Source organism: Macaca mulatta, chromosome 8 (assembly GCF_049350105.2).
Source record: "Macaca mulatta isolate MMU2019108-1 chromosome 8, T2T-MMU8v2.0, whole genome shotgun sequence".
NCBI classification, from domain to species: domain Eukaryota; kingdom Metazoa; phylum Chordata; class Mammalia; order Primates; family Cercopithecidae; genus Macaca; species Macaca mulatta.
In genome coordinates this window covers 140,388,697-140,397,342 of record NC_133413.1, presented here as the reverse complement: position 1 = coordinate 140,397,342, position 8,646 = coordinate 140,388,697, and the positions used below count along the sequence as shown (strand labels likewise).

Here is an 8,646-nt window from a genome sequence, read left to right as displayed (position 1 = left end):
GTCAGGAATTTGAGAACAGCCTGACCAACGTGGTGAAACCTCGTTTCTACTAAAAATACAAAAATTAGCCGGATGTGGTGGCACGCGCCTGTAATCCCAGCTACTCGGGAGGCTGAGGCAGGAGGAACTCTTGAACTGGGGAGGCAGAGGTTGCAGTGAGCTGAGATTTTGCTACTGCACTCCAGCCTGGACAACAAAGGCGAGACTCTGTCTCAAAAAAAAAAAATTCCTGACAATCTCCCGAGTTGCTCCTGAAGGCTGGTTTTCCATGCACTGGTTTTGTATGTCTGGTGCTGTACTGGAACATCAATGAGTCAGTGCATAATAGAAACAGCAGTAGACAATCTACAATAAAGTACAATGCACAATATACAAAAAATGGGAAGCAGAGTGCTATAGCTCTTTTAGAATTTGTCCAGCAGGCTTTCCAGTTTCCCCACACTAAAAAACAAAACACAAAAAATCCCATAGAAACAAATACAAACAAATACAATAGGCAAAATATACTTTTATATTATTTAAAGTTTTTAAAATTGAAAAAGAAAAGCATTTGGCCCTTTGAGTATAGCTGAATTCGGCTCAGTGAAATGAGGGTATGGCTGGGTGGCACACGCCTGCCGTCCCAGCTACTCAGGAGGCTCAGGTGGGAGGATCGATTGAGGCCAGGAGTTTGAGACCAACCTGGGCAACATAGGGAGACCCCTGTCTCTAAACAAAAAAAAAAAAAAAAGAGGGTGCAGTGGAATCCCACTGTATGTTTGATGCACTGAGGACATCTTCAGAATGTGTGAAGTTGTCTTGATACCCAATGGGGGTGTTATCTGTGTAGGTGTGGTTATCCCAGGGTCTCTCATGCCTGAGTGTGATAACCTTGGAGAGAGTTTTTGGATATCTAGTTGTCTGATGTGAGAGACAGAGTGGACAGAGGGAGACAGCCTTTCCTGACCTGGTGAGGCAGAAAGAAAGAAAGAGAGAAAGAGAGAAAGAGAGAAAGAGAGAGAGAGAGAGAGAGAGGGAGGGAGGGAGGGAGGGAGGGAGGAAGGAAGGAAGGGGAGTCTCTTTGGTTACCGCGGCCCCTAGATTTAGGCCCCTTCTGACTTTGTCATTGTTCCTGCACGTGTCAAGTCTGCAGTTGAAGGCCCCATCCGGGAGTTGATGTGAAAGGGCTTCGGCCTCCTGGGTCTTTGGATTTGATCCCACAGTCCCTGAGGCCCTGCCTGAGTGGACCTGTCTCAAAATAAATGAGTAATAAACGAGGTATGACCTGTGAATGTCCCCCCACGGTCCTCCATGATCGATGTGGTTGGAAAATGCTTCTCTCTAGATAAACGAATCATTGGCTCAACACCTTGGACACCTAAAACCAAAAGAAGAGGAACCTGATTTTTTTTGTTTTCTCTGATCATCCCCAAATAGCTGCTGGGTGAGGAGGGAGCATTTGATTCCACCGTGGAGCTTATTCTCGAATGCATTATGGAGCTCTCATTCAGCAGGGCAGAGCTGAAAAGCACCTGAGATTGTGCAGCCGATGTGCAGAGACCAGAATGTTCCATAAGCGCTCACTCCAGAGAAAACCCGACAGGTGTCCCTGACCCTGCCCTGTGGTGACTGTGAAAGGTGTCACCCCAGTGAAGGTACATGCATTTTCTTGCTGGTGGCCAACCAGGTGACCTTTTGAGTCACCCTTCTGGGCAACTATTGCAATTGATGTCAAAAGCCATGAACATCTTCATAACCTTTGACCCAGGGAACCCACTTTGGGAATCTTTCCTAAGAAAAACAGTAAAAAATATGGACAAAATGTTGCATAAATATTTTTAGCTCAGCTTTATGTTATTGTTGTTAAGACAGGGTCTCACTCTGTCAACTAGGCTGGCGTGTAGTGGCATGATCACGACGCAGCCTTGACCTCCAGGGTTCAAGCAGTCCTCCCACCTCAGCCTCCCAAGTACCTCAGTTTTCAATTCAATTGGGAATAGCAGTGGTTCCCTAATCTGATTCCATAGGCTTCTTCAGAATCCCCTGGAATAACTACAGATACTCACATAGATTGGCAAGTGTCATCTCTAGAGGCAGAAGCTGGGACCACAGGTGCCCGCCACCATGCCTGGCTAATTTTTTTATTTTTAGTAGAGATGAGGTCTCACTGTGTTGCCCACACTGGTCTCAAATTCAAGCTCAAGCCACCCTCCCCGCTTGGCTTCTCAAAGTGTTGGGATTACAGGCGTGAGCCATCGTACCTGGCCAGCTCAGCTTTTTACAGTAACAAAATAAATGGGAAATAATCTAAGTGTCTGACAGTAACCACCTACTTAAGTTATGCTTTAGCCGCATGGTGGAATATTACACGGCCACGCAAAGTCAGGGCCATGGAGGCTGTGAGAAGACTTAGAAAACCATCTGTCATTTATAGGAAACAAGACTTTGAGTAAATAGACCAAAATGGTGTCAGAAATTGTGTTAGGGAGATAAGAATATGGAGATATTCTTTCCCTTTCTCTCGTTTGCACATTTTTTTTTGTAATGTGATTATGTTACTTTTATTGTAAGAAAACCTCCCCTTCTCCCCTTCTTTTTTCCTCTCCACTAAGAGTCTCCTCTTCCTTTCTTCTCTTCTGTTGCCCAGGTTGGAGTGCTGCGGTGTGATCACAGCTCACTGCAGCCTCGACCTCCCTGCCTCAGGTGATCCTCCTGCCTCAGCCTCCTGAGCAGCTGGGACCACAGGTGCATGCCACTACATCTGATTAATTTTTAAATTATTTGTAGAGGTGGGGTCTCCCTATGTTACCCAGGCTAGTCTAGAACTTCTGGGCTGAAACAGTCCTCCTGCCTTGGCCTCCCAAAGTGCTGGAATTACAGATGTGAGCCACTGAGCTTGGCCTCTTTTCTTCTTCTCTAAGAAACCTAGAATACTACTGCTTTCAGGAAAACAGAGAAAACCAAAGTTTAGATTACTTCATAAAAGATATAAAACAAAACAGTTCAATTAATAAAACTTAGGCCCAGGCATCCCTGAGGTAGAATACTGACAGGTCTGATTAAAGAAAAACAGCTAGCAATTCTTGAATATATCAGCCACCATGGACCATCTCCTAGATCTACGCAGAAGACATTATTGTTCCCATTTTGTAAATGAGGAAACCTGGCATCAGAGGGAGGTCACAAGATTTTTCTAGATTTTTCTAGAATCTCATCATTCCTTCCAGTCAAGCAGCTGATAGGATTAAGGAATCTAGAGACACCCCCATAGCAGTAACCGTCTTCAGGTCCTATAGAAATTATTTGCAGGGCCAGGTGTGGTGGCTTGCGCCTGTAATCCCAACACTTTTGGAGGTCGAGGCGGGCAGATCACTTGAGGTCAGGAGTTTGAAACCAGCCTGGCCAACGTGGTGAAACCCCACCTCTACTAACAATACAAAAATTAGCCAGGCGTGGTGGCGCACCTGTAGTCCCAGCTACTCGGGAGGCTGAGGCAGGAGAATCGCTTGAACCCGGGAGGCGGAGGTTGCAGTGAGCCAAGATTGTGCCATTGCACTCCAGCCTGGGTGACAGAGTGAGACTCTGTCTCAAAAAAAAAAAGAAATTATTTTCAGGGAAAGGTAAGATGAATGAGAGCCACTAATGAACAGTTGCCAAGCGTTTTCTGTTTGGGGACTTTATGTAATTCCAAAGCAAAGTGAACTTTGGTTCAGGCGGTGGGAGCTGTGTTCCGTGTGTTCTCAATGGAAGATGAGTGACCTTATGGCACCAAGCACCTGACCAATCTCTCCGCTCCTGCCTCCTGGACGTCTAGGGAGCAAGGGTGCAGAGGGCGTGCCCAACCTGTCTTGGGGAGAGGGGCCACTTTTCAGAACCCTCTTCCTGTGCTCTGTGATGGGAGGCAGGGGCAGAAGAAAAGGACGCGTCTGCCTCTGAGAAGCCCATACGGAGCAGACAGGAGCAGACAGACGAAGGCACCCCAGCGGGTGGCTGAGCTATAACCATTTATGGGATTGCAAATTTCGAGACAGACTCTTAGGGTGTGTGATGCAGCCCACTTGTCATCTTTGCCTGTGTTTTGGAAGGGTTAGGATTCAATGCTCCTCAGCCATTTTTTGTTTTGTTTTGTTTTGTTTTGTTTTTTGAGACGGAGTCTCGCTCTGTCGCCCAGGCTGGAGTGCAGTGGCGCGATCTCGGCTCACTGCAAGCTCCGCCTCCTGGGTTTACGCCATTCTCCTGCCTCAGCCTCCTGAGTAGCTGGGACTACAGGCGCCCGCCACCGCGCCCGGCTAATTTTTTTGTATTTTTAGTAGAGACGGGGTTTCACCGTGGTCTCGATCTCCTGACCTTGTGATCCGCCCGCCTCGGCCTCCCAAAGTGCTGGTATTACAGGCGTGAGCCACCGCGCCCGGCCTCCTCAGCCATTTTTTAAAGGGAGGCACCAAATATAGAAAGTACCTGGTAGGTAGGTACCAAACATATGTTTGATGAATGAGTATATGAGTTAATTTTCTACTTTGGGTGGACAGTTACATTTTTAGGTGGACAATTTTTTATTATTAGATTTTTTTTTTCTTTTAGAAACAGGGTCTTGCTCTGTTGTCCAGGTACAAGCATGGCTCACTACAGCCTCTAACTCCTGAGCTCCAGGGATCCTCCCACCTTGGCCTCCCAAAGAATTGGGACTACAGGCTCTCTCCACTGTGCCTGGCCGATAATTTACATTGACATCTTCATTTATTTATTATTTTATTTTGAGACAGAGTCTTGCTCTGTCACCCAGGCTGGAGTGCAGTGGTGCAGTCTTGGCTCACTGCAACCTCAATCTCTTGGGTTTAAGTGATCCTAGTGCCTCAGCCTCTGAGTAGCTGGGACTATAGGCTTTGAGCCACCATGGCTAGCTAATTTTTGTGATTTTAGTAGAGATGGGGTTTCACTATGTTGGCCAGGCTGGTCTTGAACTCCTGGCCTCAGGTGATCTGCCCGCCTCAGCCTCCCAAAGTTCTGGGATTACAGACGTGCTTAAATTGGCATCTTTAAAAATATTCATTTCATGCCAAGGATTTATCATTTTGATATATGTATATAAGTATTTCTGTGATTAGATGCAAAAAGGGGACATGTCTTAGTATCTCAAATAGGCATTTATTGAATGTCCAGAAAAAATCGTAGGTTTGCCCATTGTATTCCCTGTCTGTATCTCCTACCCCACCTTTCTCTTGTCCTCACATCTGGGCTCTCTGCTGCTCAGCACCTGGGAAAGGAAGTGATAATTAAGTCAGCTGCTGTGGCTGAAGGAGTGAAGAATGAACCCAGCTACTTGCTGAGCTGGGCCCTGGGCTCACCAAGCTGAGTCATGCCGAGTCATGCAGGCTCCTTGTCCTTACAGTTTCGAGGGTCAGAGGAAGAAAATGAAGGACTAAAACACAAGGGGAACACGGTGACAGTAGAGGTTTCTGCTGAGTGTACATCATCTCATTTAATCCTCATCAAAACCTTATGGGAGGCCGGGTGCAGTGGCTGATGCCTGTAATCGCAACACTTTGGGAGGTAGAGGCGGGAGGATCGCTTGAGCCCAAGAGTTCCAGAGCAGCCTGGGCAACATCAGGAAGCCCCCATCTCTACAAAAAAATAAAAATATTATCTGGGCATGGTAGCATTCACCAGTAGTCCCAGCTGTTCGGGAGGCTGAAGTGGGAGGATTGCATGAGCCGGGAGGTCGAGGCTTCAGGGAGCTGTGATCGTGCCACTATACTCCATCCTGGGCAACAGAGTGAGACTGTCTCCAGCATATTAAAAATACAAAAGCACAAAACCTTGTGAGAGATTCCATTCAACTTAGCCAATCGTTGGGGGTGCCCACCAGGCAGGAAGCAATTCTGGTAAAAGGTTTAGTCCTGGGAGGAGCTGGGGCCTGTGGCAGTTCCAAGCTTTTCATCATCTGAGGTGTCAATTGCATCTGCTCCTTGGCTGCTTGGTGCACATGGGCCTGTGGGTGCTTGGTGCTCATGGGCCTGGCCTCTGCATCGTGTCACCAGCCCTGCCATTTGCTCACTCTGTGTTGCTGGCGGGTCATGTCACTTGTCTGAGCCTCCCTTTCCTTCCCTGTGGACAGCAGGCCTGAGACGGGCCTGGTGAGTGCAGTTCCGCATGTTTGTTGCAGGCCCTGGTGTGTTGTGGGCCCTGGTGACTAAGGTCGGCTCCTCCCCACTGGCCATACCTGGAGGGCGCTGTCACCTTGCTGCTCTCTCAGAGGAGTATGGCTGCCTACTGGGAGGCAGCTGGGGTCTCCTAGTCTGTCCCTGCTCCTCTGCCCCTCCTGCCTCCCACCCTGCCCCACGTTATTCTCAGAGCATGGGACAATTCCTCTGTTAGGGTGAATAATTGAGCGTTAACTCTAGGAACAGACGGCTATGAATAGATGTGAGGGAAGAAAGCGTTTTGCCAAGTTTGAGCTGAGCTGAGGATTGTCGGCGCTGAATTAAAGATGAGTTTCCTGGCTCTCTGTTCTACTTAGCATTGATCAAGCACCATGTCTTGAATTTTCAAAAAAAGAAGGAGAAGAAAAAAGTCAGAAAGGGGTTTAGATATTTCACCTGAGGTCAGGAGTTCGAGACCACCTTGGCCAACGTGGCGAAACCCCGTCTCTACTAAAAATCCAGAAAGTAGCCAGGCAGGGTGGCACATGCCTGTAATCCCAGCTACTTGGGAGGCTGAGGCACAAGAGTTACTTGAACCTGGGAGGCAGAGGTTGCAGTGAGCTGAGATCATGCCACTGCACTCCACCCTGGACGACAGAGCAAGACTTCATCTGAAAAAAAAACAAGAGAGAGATGAGTTTCCTTGAAGACACTGCAAAGCCAACAACTCCCGGGGAGCCAGATTAAAGCACCAATGGGAAATTTCATCAGCAGTGCTTCATCAAAGGCATTGATTGTTTTCTGGGCCTCACTGGTTCCTCTCCCATTGTTGTCCTTAATTGTGGGAACTTGTTCATTAGGGTTTCATTAAGGCTGGCCCTGGCTGTCACCCCTCCTTTGCTCTCTTTGATCACTGCAAAGTCATCCACTTCCTTGTGGAATCCTCAGGGTTCCTCAACATCTTTGCCACTCATGTTCAAATTCAGACCAGACCCTCATATATTTCAGAACAGGGTCCTCCTCTGCACCCAGGTACCTGCTTGGAAGGACCTAGTGTGTGAGAAGCTATTATTGGGAGGAACCTTAGCCCGTATCTGGTGCAGTGGCCAGATGTGGACACTGAGGTCCTGAGAGGAGCTGACAGTGAGTGCTCTGGAAGGGGCAGCCTCCGTTTCTGAGGTTTGTTTTTGTTTTTGTTTTGTTTTGTTTTTGAGACAGAGTCTCACTCTGTCAGCAGGCTGGAGTGCAGTAGAGCAATCTCAGCTCACTGCAGCCTCTGTCTCCTGAGTTCAGACGACGATTCTCTTGCCTCAGCTCCCTGAGTAGCTGGGACTACAGGCGCGTGCTATCATGCCCAACTAATTTTTGTATTTGTATTAGAGATAGGGTTTCACCATGTTGGCCAGGATGGTCTCGATGTCTTGACCTTGTGATCCGCCCCCCTTGGCCTCCCAAAGTGCTGGGACTACAGGCGTGAGCCACCGTGCCTGGCCTGTTTCTGAGCTTCTTTAGGTACCTCTTATAATTTGAGCACAGTTTCTTCCTCCAAAGGCTGTCCCCAAGGAACCTGCAAATCCACAGGATTTTAAATGCAGTCTTGACAGGCTGTGTGGCAACCTAGTGGCAGGAGGGGGAGGGGACCCACATTAGCTGCATCGTGATTCTCTGGCTCTGTCCAGAGGAACTTAGCACGTATCTCCCACCAGGGACCAATTAATTCTGCAGGAAGTTATGGTTTACATTTTCCCCTGGAAGCTCAGGCCCTGCACACATTTATGTGCCTTGGCCCTCAGAGCATCCTCCTGCAAGTTTTGTTTAATCACAGTCATGATTGAAAACGCACAGCATTTTCCGTGATTTTATTACTAGTCCTTACCCACATTTCATCTGCTTTCCCTTAAACACTTTTTTGGGTCTGTGTTTATAGACCCTGAATAAACACAAATCCTTGACTTTAATTAGGAAGCCAGCAATGGCCAAAAAAGGAGGCTTATTCTGTCTGTTTCTCTTCTACTGTGGATATTGAAAGGAAAGTGAACGACGACAGGGGATCCGGCAGTAGACAATAGAGTGGTCTTGGGGTGAAGGATTGTTGGCGTCTCCTCATCCCCAGTAGACCATGTTCCCTGGGTCAGCTTAAGTGACATCTTGAATAGATCACTTGGTCTCCCTCCCTCCTTCCCTCCCTTCCTCCCTCCGTCCCTTCCTCCCTCCCTTCCTTCCTTCTTTCCTTCCTTCCTTCTTTCATGAAGGCATACCAGCTTTTCATAACACCATTTCATGATGGTATCTTAGAGGGCAGTGATTTTTGCCTGTGTTCACGCTGGTATCTCTGCACTTAGAATAGAACATACTCTAGGTGTTCAGTAAATATTTGTTTAATGAATAAGTGAGTACCTGCCATTCCATCATTAGGAATCCTTTTCTTTCTTTTAATCCCAGGCTTCTATCTTCAGGGTATCTTAAAAAAAATACCCCGGAGGGAGGGTACAGAATACATTAGATCCCAAACAGTAAGTTGGTCACA

General features: G+C 47.7%; 1 pseudogene; it reads left to right on the top strand.

Moving 5' to 3' along the window:
• The first annotated feature begins 388 nt into the window (after nucleotides 1–388).
• Nucleotides 389–439, top strand: LOC114680482 (U7 small nuclear RNA; annotated as a pseudogene).
• The last annotated feature ends 8,207 nt before the right edge of the window (nucleotides 440–8,646 follow it).